This window comes from Geotrypetes seraphini, chromosome 5 (assembly GCF_902459505.1).
Source record: "Geotrypetes seraphini chromosome 5, aGeoSer1.1, whole genome shotgun sequence".
NCBI lineage: Eukaryota > Metazoa > Chordata > Amphibia > Gymnophiona > Dermophiidae > Geotrypetes > Geotrypetes seraphini.
The window spans coordinates 260,831,018-260,848,116 of NC_047088.1; positions in this window are offsets into that span (position 1 = coordinate 260,831,018).

Genomic DNA, 17,099 nt, shown 5'->3' on the forward strand with positions numbered 1-17,099 from the left:
TCTTTGGTAAAATGCTATCATATCAGGTGGCTTTATGGGAAAAACAAGTTGGCATTTCCATATAATTTTCCACCTCCCATTTAGTTTTCAGAAAAACGCTGAACACATATCCCTTTAGAAAACGTCTCGATTAACTCACTATGATCATACTATGTTATTAGTTTGTTTTTAACTTGTAAACCGCACAGAACCCTGAGGTAGTTGCGTTATATAAGAACCTATGTTATGTTATGTCATATCTCCTGTTTTCATAATGAATCAGAAAAGGGTCCACGGAGCCATTCCATTTCAAGTGATAGGACCCAGCTGCCGCTAGATTTCAGTGTTTGCGATAAATCAGTCTTCCACATGTGTTCAGAGGAGCACCTGTCAGATGTGGCTTTCATAACCTTTCCCGTCTGCTCGCGTGGCCTCAAGTATCCCTCCAATCCTGAGCTATTTTTAGCCTGGGTTTGTGTGCTTTAATTACTTCCTGTGATCAATCAAGTGGCTTCCTTCATCTGTTAGTGAATTTCTGTTTTGTTTTCCAGTTGATGAGTCTCAAAGTATAAAGGAGGTGAGGGATGGATCATTTGAGAAGACCCTGGGGCTATTTATTTCTCGATTTTAAAGGAATATTCAACCTAGATGTTGCAAATTACGCTAGCGAGTTCAGCCCACAACGATGTGAAAATTGTTTTCCTTTGGTTTATGCCTCCTTTGAAAACCAGAGACTTATCCTTTGCAGCTGGTCTGAAGCTTTAAAAGAAGGAAACAATTTAAAGAAATTGTGTATTGTAGCCATGCATGGAAGTTTAGCATAAACATAGAATAAACATGGAAAGTTGTTGCTTTTTACTGTTTAAGTGAGTTCATGTCAGTTTAGAAACATAGAAAAAGACGGCAGAAAAGGGCCGCGGCCCATCTAGTCTGCCCACCCTGATGACTCTCCCCTATTTAACTCTGTGTAGAGATACCATGTGACGATCCCATTTCTTCTTAAAATCAGGCACGCTGCTTGCTTCGATCACCTGAAGTGGAAGTTTATTCCAGCGATCAACCACTCTTTCGGTGAAAAAGTATTTCCTGGTGTCGCCGTGCAATTTCCCGCCCCTGATTTTCCACGGATGTCCTCTTGTCGCCGTCGGACTTTGAAAAAGAAGATATCTTCTTCTACCTCGATACAGCCCGTGAGGTATTTGAACGTCTCGATCATGTCTCCCCTCTCTCTGCGTTCCTCGAGTGAGTATAGCCGTAATTTATCTCGTTGATTTTTTGTTTTCTCGTAATTGTAGCCCTGGTTTGGGTAGCGAGTTTCAAATGCCTCTAGTTTTGCAAATAATTTTCCTTCCAAGTAGATCTCAACAATATAGTACTGTGAATTTTGGGCTTATCAGGGAGGAAAGCTTCTCACTTTACCTTCACTGCTTTCCATACTATTTTTAAGACACATCAACACCATGCGTAATAATAACTTTTCAGATACTGTTCCTTCGTTTTGGAACTCTGCCCCAGCCCACTTAAGAGAGGAATCAACCCTAAATCACTTCAAATCAAAGGGGAAACCCTTTCTGATCTCCACTCATCGGGCAAGCCCCTCTATCTGTACCCTTCACTTCCACTGCCAACTTCAGACTCCGTCCCTTCTATCTTGCAACGCCGTATGCCTGGAACAGGTTGCCTGAATCAATAAGTCATGCTCCGTCCCTGGCAAGCTAAATCCAAGCTAAAGGCCCACTTTTTTGAAACTGCTGTCAACTCTTAACTCCCCCTCACTGCTGAAAGATACCTAGACCCACTATAATCTCGCCAACCCTGAAATGTCCTGTCTAAATTAGACTGTAAGCTCTTCTGAGCAGGGACTGTCTATTGCAGGGGTGCCCACACTTTTTTGGCTTGCGAGGTACTTTTAAAATGACCAAGTCAAAATGATCTACCAACAATAAAATTTTAAAAAACACAAAGTACACTGTACGCAGAAAAAATGTTAATTATCATTTGTATTCGGGTTTTTTTTTTCAGAGGTCAAGGCAGATGACTTTAAAATATGCAATGTCACCTCAGTAACAACTATACAAAAATAGACAAATATACCCCCACCCCTTTTACTAAACCGTGATAGTGGTTTTTAGCACAGGGAGCTGCGCTGAATGTCCCTCGCAGCTCCCGATGCTAAAAACCACTATTGCAGTTTAGTAAAAGGGTGCCTTAGTGCAAAATATAGATAGCAGATATAAATTCTTAAAACAGACACATTTTGATCACTAAATTGAAAATAAAATCATTCTTCCTACCTTTTTGTCTGGTGATTTCATGAGTCTCTAGTTGCACTTCCTTCTTGTGTTAATCCAATATTTATTTATTTCTGTCTTTCTGCCCTCTCCCCTTTTCTTTCTGTCTCTGTTTCTTTTTCCCCCTGCCCCCTTTTTTATTTCTGTCTTTCTCTCTCCCCCTGCCTGCATGTCTTTCTTTCTCTCTCCCCCTGCCCCTCTTTATTTCTGTCTTTCTCTCTTTCTCTGCCTGTCTTTCTTTCTCTCTCCCCCGCTCCCTCTTTATTTCTGTCTTTCTCTCTTCCTATGCCTGTCTGTCTTTCTTTCTCTCACCCCTGCCCCCCTCTTTATTTCTGTCTTTCTCTCCACCTGCCTGTCTTTGTTTCTCTCTCCCCCTGCCCCCCTTTTTATTTCTGTCTTTCTCTCTTCCTCTGCCTGTCTATCTTTCTTTCTCTTTCCCCTGCCCCCCTCTTTATTTCTGTCTTTTTCTCTTCTTCTGCCTGCCTGTCTTTCTTTCTCTCTCCCCCGCCCCCCTCTTTATTTCTGTCTTTCTCTCTTCCTCTGCCTGTCTGTCTTTCTTTCTCTCTCCCCGCCCCCTCTTTATTTCTGTCTTTCTTTCTCTCTCCCCTTGCCTGCCTTTCTTTCTCTCTCCCCCCCTGCCCCCCCAAGCCATCGCACCGATTTTGCCACTTCCCTGATTCTTTTTCTCTCTCCCTGCTGCCCACCCCCCAAGCCACCACTCTGATTTCTTCCTTCCTCCCCGAGCCAGGCCAGGTGCGTACAAGTGCCGGGCTCACAAGTTTTCACCTCCGACGTCAATTCAGACATTGGAGAGGAAGTTCCAGGCCAGCTAGGCAGCAATTAGCTGGCCCAGAACTTCCTCTCCGACATCATAATTGACATTGCAGGTGAAATATTGTGGATCTGGCGCTTGAATACGCCTGGCCTGGCTCGGGGAGGAAGGATGAAGATCGCAAAGGCAACGCGATCAACTCTCGTTGCCTTTGCGATCTACTGGTCGATTGCGATCGACCATTTGGGCAGCCCTGGTCTATTGTATGTTAAAATGTACAGCGCTGCGTACACCTTTCAGTGCTATAGAAATAATAAATAGTCGTAGTAGTAGTCGTAAGATGCTTTCGGGCCATAACCCCCATCAATTCTTTCAGCTTGCAATTTTCAGTCTTCCCCTCTCCCTCTCGTAACTTCCATCTCCTTTCTGTACTTCCATACATTGAAGTTCTCCCCCTGTTCCTATTGTTTTCCGTATGTTTTCCTTCCTTGTTGTTTGTCTTTGTACTAATTTGTATCAATTAATGTTTGGCTTTTAAGCATTTTGTAATACTATGAATGATGTTATACCCTTTTGTTATTTTTAATCTTTTTTTTTTTTTTTAATTTCTTTATTGAGATTTTGAACTTGACAATGTATACATTTGAAAAATCGAAAAAAACCCAACTATATGAAAATACACTATTAACATCAGAAATATTACAATAAAAATTTTAAATCCCTTCTTAACCTATAACAGTAATGATATTATATTATACTCATCAATATTATAGAATATTATGAAATTTATACCTCTAAATAAATAATACACCCCCCCCCCCCACCCACCCTGGATGTGCAAAGGAATCTAACATAAAGAAAAAGGAATCACTTTAATTATAATGTGACAAAATTAGTTAATGGACCCCAAATCCCCTTAAAGGATTTAACAAACCCTAAACGCTCTGCCATAATCTTTTCATATTTATATGTTGCACATACAGTTGCCCACCAAAAACTAAAATTAATCCTATCATGATTTTTCCAATTAGATGTGATCATTTGAACCCCTATTCCTGATAAGATCATGAAAAGGCGACTATTATTTCTATCCAAAGTGGGTTTCTCATGCAGAATCGTTTCAAAAATTATGCCTTGAAGCCTGATTTGGCGGCATAACAAACTTTTAATCAACTTGAAACTTCAGTAACTGAACTCACCCATGAGTTTTGGTTGTTCTCAAGAACTTTACTTAAGACAGAGGTAGCAAAAAAAGAAAAAAAAAAAGTAAAAGTAAATTTGAAAAACTTGGAAGTTCATACCATAGAAACATAGAAAATGACGGCAGAAAAGGGCCATAGCCCATCAAGTCTGCCCACTCCAACAACCCTCCCCTAATCTACACTCTATCACTCGTCCCCAATCTGCCCTCCTCTATGCTACCCTCGTAGGGATCCGACGTGGGCATCCCATTTATTCTTAAAATCTTGTATGCTGCTGGCCATGATCACCTGCTCCGGGAGCTCGTTCCAATGGTCCACCACTCTTTCAGTGAAGAAGTACTTCCTGGTATCCCCATGAAATTTCCCCCCCCTGATTTTCAACGGATGTCCCCTTGTGGACGAGGGCCCTTTTAGAAGGAAAATGTTGTCTTCCACCTCTATTCGACCAGTGATGTACTTAAACGTCTCTATCATATCTCCCCTCTCCCTACGTTCCTCGAGAGAGTATAGCTGCAACTTGTGCAGCCTGTCTTCATACGAGAGATCCTTGAGCCCCAGGATCATCCTGGTGGCCATTCGCTGAACCGACTCAACTCTCAGCACATCCTTACGGTAGTGCGGTCTCCAGAATTGCACACAGTATTCCAGATACCTACGATAGCATGTGTATTTAATAGGGGAGAGTGTGGTGCAGTGGTTAAAACTACAGCCTTAGCACCTTGAGGTTGTGGGTTCAAACCCTCACTGCTGCTTGTGACCCTGGACAAGTCACTTAATCCCCCCCCCCCCATTACCCCAGGTACATTAGATAGGTTGTGAGCCCACCAGGACAGACAAAGAAAATGCTTGAGTACCTGAATAAATTCATGTAAACCGTTCTGAGCTCCCTTGAGAGAACGGTATAGAGAATTGAATAATAAAATATATCTCGGCTGTTAATCTCTACTATAGCATCTAAAATCACCTACTGGATCTCTGATGTCCTCTATTTCTCATAAATCAGTCTTTGTACCACTCACTTCACAAATACGTCTTGTCCATATTTGTTCTGACCTTGCTGGGTATGTAACATAGTAACATAGTAACATAGTAACATAGTAGATGACGGCAGATAAAGACCCGAATGGTCCATCCAGTCTGCCCAACCTGATTCAATTTAAATTTTTTTTTTTTTTTTCTTCTTAGCTATTTCTGGGCGAGAATCCAAAGCTTTTCCCGGTACTGTGCTTGGGTTCCAACTGCCAAAATCTCTGTTAAGGCTTACTCCAGCCCATCTACACCTCCCAGCCATTGAAGCCCTCCCCTGCCCATCCTCCTCCAAACGGCCATACACAGACACAGACCGTGCAAGTCTGCCCAGTAACTGGCCTAGTTCAATCTTTAATATTATTTTCTGATTCTAAATCTTCTGTGTTCATCCCACGCTTCTTTGAACTCAGTCACAGTTTTACTCTCCACCACCTCTCTCGGGAGCGCATTCCAGGCATCCACTACCCTCTCCGTAAAGTAGAATTTCCTAACATTGCCCCTGAATCTACCACCCCTCAACCTCAAATTATGTCCTCTGGTTTTACCATTTTCCTTTCTCTGGAAAAGATTTTGTTCTACGTTAATACCCTTTAAGTATTTGAACGTCTGAATCATATCTCCCCTGTCTCTCCTTTCCTGTAGCTTGTTCTGGGCTCTTTTGGGAGGACGGGATAAGCAAGTGAATAAGTACAGTGGTACCTTGGAATCCAAACTTAATCCATTCCAGAACCCCGCTTAAGTTCCAAGACAATTTTTCCCATTGAAAAGAATAGAAACTGGATTAATCCGTTCCTTGGTCCCACAAACTCTGCAAGATCGGGCCTACCTGGCAGAATCAGCAAGATCGGGACCCCCAGCAGCAGAGGCAGCATGATTGGGATCCCCGGCGGCAAGACAGCAAGATCGGGATCAGGGCAGGATTAACCAATAGGTCAAGTAGGCACATGCCTAGGGCCCGAAATGATCAGGGGGGCCTGATGAAGGAGGGCATCAACATTGTTTTTTCCAAACTGTGATGGGCCCCTCCAGCATCGATCGGCAATGCGGGCCCCCCTTGACGGAAAGTAAGACAAGCAAGCAATGCGGGTAAGAAAGGCAACGGGAACTGTAATTGTGCAAGCGGTGCTGCTTGCCCAAAGCTTCCCTCTGACGCATCTTCCTGTTTCCGCCTGGGCGCATGGTGGGGTGGGGCGGGGCAGGGGGGCCCAGTGTACTTGTGGGCCTAGGGGCCCTCGATGAATTAATCCTGCCCTGATCGGGACCCCCAGCGGCAAGGCAGCAAGATTGGCAATGGCAGCTGCAAGTGGTGTTCAGCCCAAAGCTTCCCTCTCAGGCGGAAACAGGAAGCTGCGTCAGAGGGGAAGCTTTGAGCTGAGCACTGCTTGCAGTTCGGATTCCAAAGCAGTGTTCGGATTCCGGGGCAAAAATGAAGAAAAAAAAAAGTTTGGATTCCAAATCATTTGAGTTCTGGGGCGTTCGAATTCCAAAGTACCACTGTAAATAGATAATATATAGAGTCCAAGCACATTTTTCCTGCCAATCTAGAGATTTTCAACCAAGACAAGTCAACAACATTCAATGGTTCTATCTCCTTCCATCATAGCCAGCGGAACGCTTTTTCGTTTGGGGGTCCCAAAGGCTCCGCCCTAGCCTCGGCAAGATCGTGTGGCATGACCTCTCTCACCAGACTCCCTTCCTTGGTCGCTATAATTTTAAATCTTCTGGCAGCCACCACGCCACATTCAACAAGCAGGCCTACCCCGGAAGTCTCCGTTCAGCAACGACGCGGTGCAGCAGCTGCCGGAAGATTTAAAATTACAGCAGCCAGGAGGAGGTGGGTGGGGGGAATAGAGCCATAACTGACTGGCAGTTTTTGGGGCCTCCCCCGTTCGGACGCCTATGCCTTCCAATTATTCCCATCTTTCACTTATGAGGACACGTTCACGCTGTCACTTTCATTTTGCATAACAGCAAATGATTAGAGGAGGTGCTTTTCTGAGGCACTGAACCCAAACAGGGCTTTCAAGTAAGGCAATGAAGGAAGAAAGAGCTCCTTTGCTCCTAAACCTCACTTCCCCCTCCCCCTTCCCCCAATGACTCCTGTCCAGATCCTCTCCTCTCCTGAGTTTTCCATCCCTCCATAACACACGTCTTGCACAGTGGCCAGGTCATGAGCAGAAGATACAGCAGTTCATGCTGTTTCTCAGGGACAGGAAGTTACTTAGGACAGGGGCACGTTGGTCTCAGGCTTAAAAGTCATCAATAGTGCTCCAATACCTATTGAAATTTGATTTTGGAAGCAACAATAACCATATAGTGGATGCTGCGGATGGGCAGACTGGATGGGCCATTTGGCCTTTATCTGCCATCATGTTTCTATGTTTCTATAATCATAAAGCTCTATGACATCACAATGCAGGTGTAAAGAGCCTTAGCCTATAGGGAGAGGAGATGCAAATATTAAGAGCCTTAACCAATAGGGAGAGGAGGAGATAGTGGATGCTGCAGATGGGCCATTTGGCCTTTATCTGCCATCATGTTTCTATGTTTCTATAATCATAAAGCTCTATGACATCACAATGCAGGTATAAAGAGCTTTAGCCAATAGGAAGAGGAGATGCAAATGTTAAGAGCCGTTAGCCTATAGGGAGAGGAGGAGATAGTGGATACTGCGGATGGGAAGACTGGATGGGCAATTTGGCCTTTATCTGCCATCATGTTTCTATGTTTCTATAATCATAAAGCTCTATGACATCACAATGCAGGTGTAAAGAGCTTTAGCCAATAGGAAGAGGAGATGCAAATGTTAAGAGCCGTTAGCCTATAGGGAGAGGAGGAGATAGTGGATACTGCGGATGGGAAGACTGGATGGGCCATTTGGCCTTTATCTGCCATCATGTTTCTATGTTTCTATAATAGAGAATGACACGGGTAGCGATCCCCGCAGCGAACCGCTGCGTGGCTGCGGTTTGGCTGCGGGTTATGGTGACCTCATTAGCAAATCGCCGCAGACGCGGGGACAAATCCTTTCACCGACCGCAAAAACGGTGAATAGATTTGTCCCCGCAGGCCAATGTCCCCCCCTCTAGGAACCGCAATTTACCTGTGTTTTCACCGTGCTCCTCATTTGTCAGATCAACCCTTCCTGCCAATAGAACCCGCCCCCCCCCCCGACGATCGCCCTCACTGGTAGGAGGGTGCCCAACCCCTCCTGCCGGCACCCCCAACGGCCCCCTATATTGCCAATAGGAGGGTGCCCAACCCCTCCTGCCGGTCCCTCCCCCAACAAACCCCGCCATCCCGAAACACCACCTTTAGTCTTACTTTCCAAGTTGGACCGGACAGCTCCTCGCTCGTCTGGCCAGCAGGCCTGCCTCCGTCCAAATGAGGCGGGCCCGCCCCTCCCCTCCCCTGCCTAACCCACAGGATCCTAGGGCCTGATTGGCCCAAGCACCTAAGGCCCCTCCTATAGCGGGAGTGGCTTTAGGTGCCTAGACCAATCAGGCCCTAGGATCCTGTGGGTTGGGCAGGGTAGGGGCGGGCCCGCCTCATTTGGACGGAGGCAAGCCTGCTGGCCATACGTGTGAGGAGCCGTCCGGTCCAACTTGGAAAGTAAGACTAAGGGGGTTCCGGGGTGGGAGGGTTCGTTGGGGGGGGGTCCAGCAGGAGGGGTTGGGTACCCTCCTGCCGGCGATCTTAGGGGAGGCCATTGGGAGGACCGGCAGGAGGGGTTGGGTACCCTTCTGCGATTGTCGGAAGGGCCGTTGGGGGGGTCTACAGGAGGGGTTGGGTGCCCTCCTGCCATGATCGCTGGGGGGAGGGGAGACTTGCAGCCATTTAAAGTACATGTCGTGTTTGTTTTTGCATTGCTAGCCCCAGGGGTGGTGGAAGATTAGTGATTGAAAAACTGTATGAAAAATAACTATTTTAAATTTAGTGATCAAAATGTGTCAGTTTTGAGAATTTATATTAATTAATTTTTTCTCTGCGTGTTTTGTTTTTGTATAGTTATTAACTAATATTTAACTAAGTTTTAAAGTTTTAAAGAATGTTTCCTTTATACGTAAATAAAGAAAAGTGAATGGGATTGCAGTGGCGGTGAATGGGGTGGCAGTGGCGGTGACGGGGCGGTGAAGAGGATGGTGAGACGGGGACGGGGCGGTGACGGGGATGGTGGGACGGGGCGGTGACGGGGATGGTGAGACGGGGACGGGGCGGTGACGGGGACCAATTTTTTCACCGTGTCATTCTCTATTCTATAATCATAAAGCTCTATGACATCACAATGCAGGTGTAAAGAGCTTTAGCCAATAGGAAGAGGAGATGCAAATGTTAAGAGCCGTTAGCCTATAGGGAGAGGAGGAGATAGTGGATACTGCGGATGGGAAGACTGGATGGGCCATTTGGCCTTTATCTGCCATCATGTTTCTACATGTTTCTTTAGCTTTCAAGAATATATTCTACCATCCTTGGTTAGCACAAGTTTGTGTGTCTGTAGAAATTGCATAGCAGGGATCTCTGCTCTTAGAGCAAAAGAAACATCTAAGTCCGTTTTGGCCTAACTCACAAGTCATCCAAAGTTGGACACGGGAAAAGGTCCATTTTCAAAAAATACGTCTAGCATTTTTTTTTTTTTTTTTAAATCGTCCAACTGTATGTCCAGCTGTTTGATTGTCCAGACTGCTAAGTCGTCCATCTTTATACCCCATTTTCGACTAAAAATTTGTCCAACTCATAAACGCTTAGGAAAAGACCTATTGGGCATGAGAGGGGCCAGAAAAGTAAGGGACTGGACACCCAGACATGGCAACAGAGTAGTGGGGCACCTTACAGGGCACTGCTGTGAACTTCACAAAAAGGGTCCCACATAAACATTTCACTACAGCTCCTTTATATGTCATGGTAAGCCCCCTAAAACACCCCCAGAATCTACTAGACCCTCCTATCTACCACCCCAATAGCCCTAATGGCTGTAGGAGCCACTTATATGGCAGTACAAAAGGGTTTTGGGGGGTGCACATGTTTCACCATGAATGCAATGATTGCAGTGGCTTATGGGCCTGGGTCCTCCTCTCCATGGTTCACTAACCCACCCCCAAGACCACTTAAGCCACCTCTGTGCAGCTCTACTAGGCTTTCCTATGCCAGGCTGCCAGGTGCTGATGTTCTGGAGGCAGACATGTAAAGTTGTTATTACGATTTTTATGGGGGTGGGGGGTGGGGACAGTGGTGATTAGGGCAGTGTGTTGGGGTCTGTACTTTGTATCTGCAAGGCTTATCTGTCACTTTGGATACCTTTTGAGGACTTAAACCTGGTTTTAGATGGCCTAAGTCACAACGTCCAAATTCTGTCTTGGCAGTGTTGTATAACTCACGTCCCGCCCAAATCCCGCCCTCACCACTCCTCCTAAAACGCCCCTTTTAGCTCTGGTCGTTCAGCAGCACTGTGAAGGCCTAAGTCGTTTTTAAATACGTCTAAAACCCTGTTCGATTATTGGCACTTGGACGACTTTTCTTACTGATCGATTTCGGCCGGTTTTTAGACGTTTTTCTGTTTTGATTATGAGTCCCTTAGCGTCCCTTTCATAAAGTATTAACTCTCCGATTGTATTATCCCCCCTCCCATCTTTATTATCATGTACTAAACTAAACTAAACCTTAGGTTTATATACCGCATCATCTCCACAATCGTAGAGCTCGGCACGGTTTACAGGAGTTGAGAGAGAATGGAACTTCAATGAAGGTTAAAGGGTATAGAGAAAGGATGTTTGGAGGGCTTACGATGCCAAAGATGGGGTAAGTATTACATTTATGAAAACAGCCAGGTTTTCAGATGTTTGCGGAAGAGTTGGAGAGAGCTCAGGGTCCGGAGGGGGGAGGTAAGGTTGTTCCAGAGCTCAGTGAGTCTGAAGGGGAGGGAGGTCCCTAGTTTTCCTGCGCGGGAAATGCCTTTTAATGAAGGAAAGGATAATTTAAGTTTGTGAGTCGGTCTGGTGGTATTAAGATTTAAGGAGTTCCAGGAGAGTGGGATGAAGGGAGGGAGGATGCCGTGGAGGATTTTGAAAGTTAGACAGGCACATTTAAAGTGGACCCTGGCGATAATTGGAAGCCCTTGGAGCTTCTTGTATTACTTTTAAATTATATCCATTAAATAGCATTGTAAGTCGCCTTGAACCTAGTTAACCATAGTGCGACTCAGAAATCTCAGATTAGATTAGATTTTTGTGTGCCATCTTGGAAGCTGTGGAGAAAACAGGGAAGAATTCTCCTTGTCGTGGGAGCCACACCTTGCACTTCACCTTCTGCTTCCCATGTGTCATAGGAAGTGGCCTAGGGGGTTGCAGTATGCTAAGTATTTTCCACACATAAAACATGCTTCACACATGGAAAGTCTTTCAAAAAAATTCTTCTTTGTTTGGATTTTTTCCCTTCCAAACACATTAACTTGTGAGCCCTTCACACCTTTTTGCTTTTACCCCCTTTTTTCCTCACAACTTTTTTCATTTTTAACACTTTCATTAATGTAATGTAATGTAATGTAATTTATTTCTTATATACCGCTACATCCGTTAGGTTCTAAGCGGTTTACAGAAAATATACATTAAGATTAGAAATAAGAAAGGTACTTGAAAAATTCCCTTACTGTCCCGAAGGCTCACAATCTAACTAAAGTACCTGGAGGGTAATAGAGAAGTGAAAAGTAGAGTTAGAGGAAAAATAAAAATAAAATAAACATTTTAACAAGACAGCATTGATCTAAATACTTTGGAAGGTAGAAGAGAGGAGAGAAAGGAATAGAAGCAGAAGGGGGAGCCGTTGAACAGTAGAATTCTGGAGAAATTTAAATGATAGAAATAGAACAAAACAAAGACAAAAGGCAAAACAATAGATAAGATTAAAGATTAATCATAAGCTGGAAAGAAAAATAAAATAAAACTTTGTCTTCAATCCACGGTTTCAGCGTCAGTGATGAAGTGGAGCAAGTAAGTTTAGGAGGAGCGATTGACGTTTCCAGAAAGGGCTTCTTCAGGGAAGAGACTTGGCAGACAGTCCCAGGATGCCTATGTCTCCTCCCCTGCGATGTTCTCCCATCCATGCATTCCCTCCCAGACACACTGCCCGTGCCCCAGCCGCTCCAAGGAGGCTGCCCCAGATGAGGCCCACGGTGAATGCAGGATTCTCTCCTCTGCGGGAAAGCCGCCTGGAGCCGACAGTCGATCTTCTTAGCGGATTGCATGGGGGGAAGAGTTCACACTCTTGGTAGGATCGGGTCTGTGTGCTCTCGGTGGTTGTGGCTGGTCTCGTTGCTGCTTAGGTGTAAAAGCAGTTGATCTCCACTGCTGCTGATATTTAAAAGCAACTATGTTTCCACTATGGCAGGGACAAAGTAACCAAGGAGTCAGAAAAAATATAGCTAAAGAAAAGAGCTGACTCTGTATATTAACACACCTCAAGAGCAGAAACTGCTATGCAAAAATATTTGCTCAGAGAAATGTAACTCTAAAGAGGGAGAGGAAACCCCCTCTTGGACGAAAGAGTTTTATCTTCCAATCATTGCTTAATAAATGCAAAAGCAATTCCCACTCAAGGGTGCGAATAAGTAAAAAAACTGAACTGGATAAATCTCTTAATATTGCTGTATGCTTTCAAAAACTTTCAAAAACTTTCAAACGACTTCAATTCTTGCATTCAGGTTGACACTGGACACTTTACAGTCATGAGGTTGAAAAGTAAAGATACTTATCAGGGTCCCGACGCGGCCCCGTTTCAGTATCTGCTTCAGGAGACCCCGTCTGATCAAAGCTGAAAAGGGTAACAACCATAAGACAATTCCAAAAAAGTGTCGTTGCACAGAGAGGTTTCATCTTAAGAACGACACTTTTTTGGAATTGTCTTATGGTTGTTACCCTTTTCAGCTTTGATCAGACGGGGTCTCCTGAAGCAGATACTGAAACGGGGCCGCGTCGGGACCCTGATAAGTATCTTTACTTTTCAACCTCATGACTGTAAAGTGTCCAGTGTCAACCTGAATGCAAGAATTGAAGTCGTTTGAAAGTTTTTGAAAGTTTTTGAAAGCATACAGCAATATTAAGAGATTTATCCAGTTCAGTTTTTTTACTTATTCGCACCCTTGAGTGGGAATTGCTTTTGCATTTATTAAGCAATGATTGGAAGATAAAACTCTTTCGTCCAAGAGGGGGTTTCCTCTCCCTCTTTAGAGTTACATTTCTCTGAGCAAATATTTTTGCATAGCAGTTTCTGCTCTTGAGGTGTGTTAATATACAGAGTCAGCTCTTTTCTTTAGATATTTAAAAGCAGGCAGATTGATCTCTCCAATGGACTGCAGGGGGAGGAGTTCACACTCCTGGCAGGATCGGGTCTGTGGGCTCTTGGTGGTTAAGTGAATACAAGAAAAATTCATTTTACACTTTATACATCACTTAAAATCCTTACAATTTATAAATATATCAACACATTTTTCCCATCAAAAATTATATAGTTATTAATGAAATATATTCATATCCTTCAAAAAATGCAAATAGCATATTTTTCATCTTTATAAGGAAATAGTAAGCACCTATATAAATATTTAATTATTCAAAACCCAAACCAATCCAACCCACCCCTTCAATCAATAAAAAAAATTCAAAAATTAAATTCAAAGAAAAATCCCCCCCCCCCCCCCCGGATGTGCATTTGATATATCAACAAATTCAAAACTATAATAATTCTACAAACGACATCAATAGGCCCCATATTAATTTAAAAATTTTTATATTCCCTGACAAATCAGCATTCATTTTCTCATATTTATACATTAATCATAAATTTGCCCACCAGAATGTGAAATTTAGACGATCCCAATTTTTCCAGTTTCGCATAATCAATTGTATAGCTGTACCTGTCATAAATAAAAACAATCGCCTCCTATATTTATGTAAGGGATCTTTAACCTACAAAAAAAAGAAAAAGGATCTTTTTCCTCACAACTTAAAAACTGGCCCCAATTTGTGTCATCAGCTGTCTAAAGAAAAGCTCCAGACCGTTGTATATAGTGTCATTGCTTGATTTGTGGAAGTGTGATTTTAACCAGAATGTTCAGCAGATGTGCGCTCCAGAGCACTCATACATATAGCCATAACATCAAATGTGGTTTATCTCCAGCCTTCCTTCCCCTCTTGGATTTTCTGCTCCATAAATACCAGCCATACTACCCTGCTTAATATCTTGCATAATGACAGGTGAGGAGGAAGAGGACTGAAGCCGAAGAATCCTAAACCTTATTCATAGCCCTCACAGCACATCACTGGACCTTGTAGTCTGCAACCACACACAACAGTGCTTTTGTCTAGCAATATCTATAAACACGCCAGAACCAATATGGCTGACCTTGCCGCCTTGACCTGAAACAAACACAAGATGAGTCAAACTTGGGCTTGCTGCCTATACAACACATTACTAACCCTCAGTCCTTGAAAGGCATTATGGCAAAGTTCAAGATTATTACATCGAGCTTTTTGGACCCCAGTTCGTTTACAAAAGTTGGATAGCTCTAAGTCTAATAGATGTTGGCACTGTAATCTAGAAGTGGGGACATTGGATCATCTAATTTTTTATTGCCCCTGCATTAGGAATTTTTGGAATTCAATTTGGTCTCAAATGAATTGCTTATTGGAAAATCATGTGGAAATATCATACGATACTGTTCTGTTCGGTTTGTCTATGAGGAAAAAAAGTCAATTATCAGCACATAACAATAAGCTTTTGATGATAATGACGGGTGTTGCTATGCAACATATTACTAACAACTGGAAAAATTATAGTAATCTCAATTATACGTTTTGGTGGAATTCCCTGTGTCATATTTACAAGATGGAAAGAGCAATTGCAATACAGAAAGGAAGTTATAAATTTTTTTTAAAGATATGGAGACCGATGGTTGATTTTTGTAGTGAATAGACATCATTTTTCTTTGATAATATACATAGGGGGATGGGGCGGTTGGAAGATAAGATGTAGCGAAATTGAAATTTTGAAGGAATATGATAGTTTTAATGATTGTATAGAAAGATGGGAGGGGGGAGGGTTTTTAATTAATTTACATATTAAGAATATAATGTTCAAGTGTTATATGATAGTATTTCATGTTGTTCTTTTTGTGCACTTGATGTAAGTTTGAAAAAGAATAAAGAAATTAAAAAAAAAAAAAAGATTGCTTTTGTCAGCAATTCAAAATGATTGGCAAATAAGGAAGCAGCAAAATATAAGGGGCCCTTTAACTAAGCTGTGATAAGCAGCTAAACTGGGTCATACCGCGTGATAGACATTTAGCATGGGTCTGTGCTAATATTTCTGGGCTAAAAAGTCAACCATTGTGGAAAAAAATCCATGTTGGTTGACTAGGGTGGAAGTGGGCATCAGATGGGTGTTACATGGGTAAGTGGAGGAGCGGCCAGCACATGGGTCAGTACTATGCACTGTCATGTCTGCTCATAATGCAGCTGAACTAACCACCATTTCAAGAGGAGGCAGTAAGTTCAGCTGTGCTACCGACAGAATAGGCTAATGCTAATGCTATTACTACTTCTACTAATTACTTTTATAGTACTGATAGGCGAACGCAGTGCTACACATTTTAACATTTATAGACGGTCCCTGCTTGGAAGAGCTTACAATCTAACTTGGACAGACAGACATGAGATATAGGGTTGGGGGATGCAGAACCCAAGGTGAGAGGAGTTAGGAATCAAAAGCACTCTAAAAGAGGTGGGCTGACATTTATAGATGGTCCCTGCTCTGAAGAGCTTACAATCTAACTTGGACAGACAGACATGATATATAGGGTTGGGGGATGCAGAACCCAAGGTGAGAGGAGTTAGGAGTTCAAAGCATTCTCAAAGAGGTGGGCTGACATTTACAGAGGGTCCCTGCTCTGAAGAGCTTACAATCTAACTTGGACACACAGACATGCCATATAAGGTTGGGGGATGCAGAACCCACGGTGAGAGGAGTCGAAAGCACTCTCAAAGAAGTGGGCTTTTAACTGGGCCTTGAACACTGCCAGAACCGGAGCCCCCCACTGGGATTTAGGTAGCTTGTTCCAAGCATATGACGCAGCAAGGCAGAGAGGACTGAGTCTGCAGTTGGCAGCTGAAGAGAAGGGCACAGAAAGGAGGGACTTACCAGCTGAGCGGCACTCACAGGGTGTGGGGGGATCATAGGGGGAGATATGTGAAAAGAGATAGCGAGGGGCAGGTGAGTGGGTGCATTTCTAGGTCAATAAGAGGAGTTGGAGAACTACAGACAAAGTCGTGGTAGAAGATTGCAATAAAAGAACATAGAAATTGTCGTTGCTGGGTCAGACCAGTGGTCCATCATGCCCAGCAGTCCGCTCCCAGTGCCCTAACTGAGACCAGCCCTACCTCCGGTTCAGCAGGAACTTGTCTAACTTTGTCTTGAATCCCTGGAGGGTGTTTTCCCCTATAACAGCTTCCAGAAGAGCGTTCCAGCTTTCTACCACTCTCTGGGTGAAGAAGAACTTCCTTATGTTTGTACGGAATCTATCCCCTTTTAACTTTAGAGAGTGTCCTCTCGTTCTCCATACCTTAGAGAGAGTGAACAGTCTGTCTTTCTCTACTAAGTCTATTTCCTTCATTATCTTGAATGTTTTGATCATGTCCCCTCTCAGTCTCCTCTTTTCAAGGGAGAAGAGGCCCAGTATCTCTAATCTTTCGCTGTACGGCAGCTCCTCCAACCCCTTAACCATCTTAGTCGCTCTTCTCTGGACCCTTTTGAGTAGTACTGTGTCCTTCTTCATGTACGGCG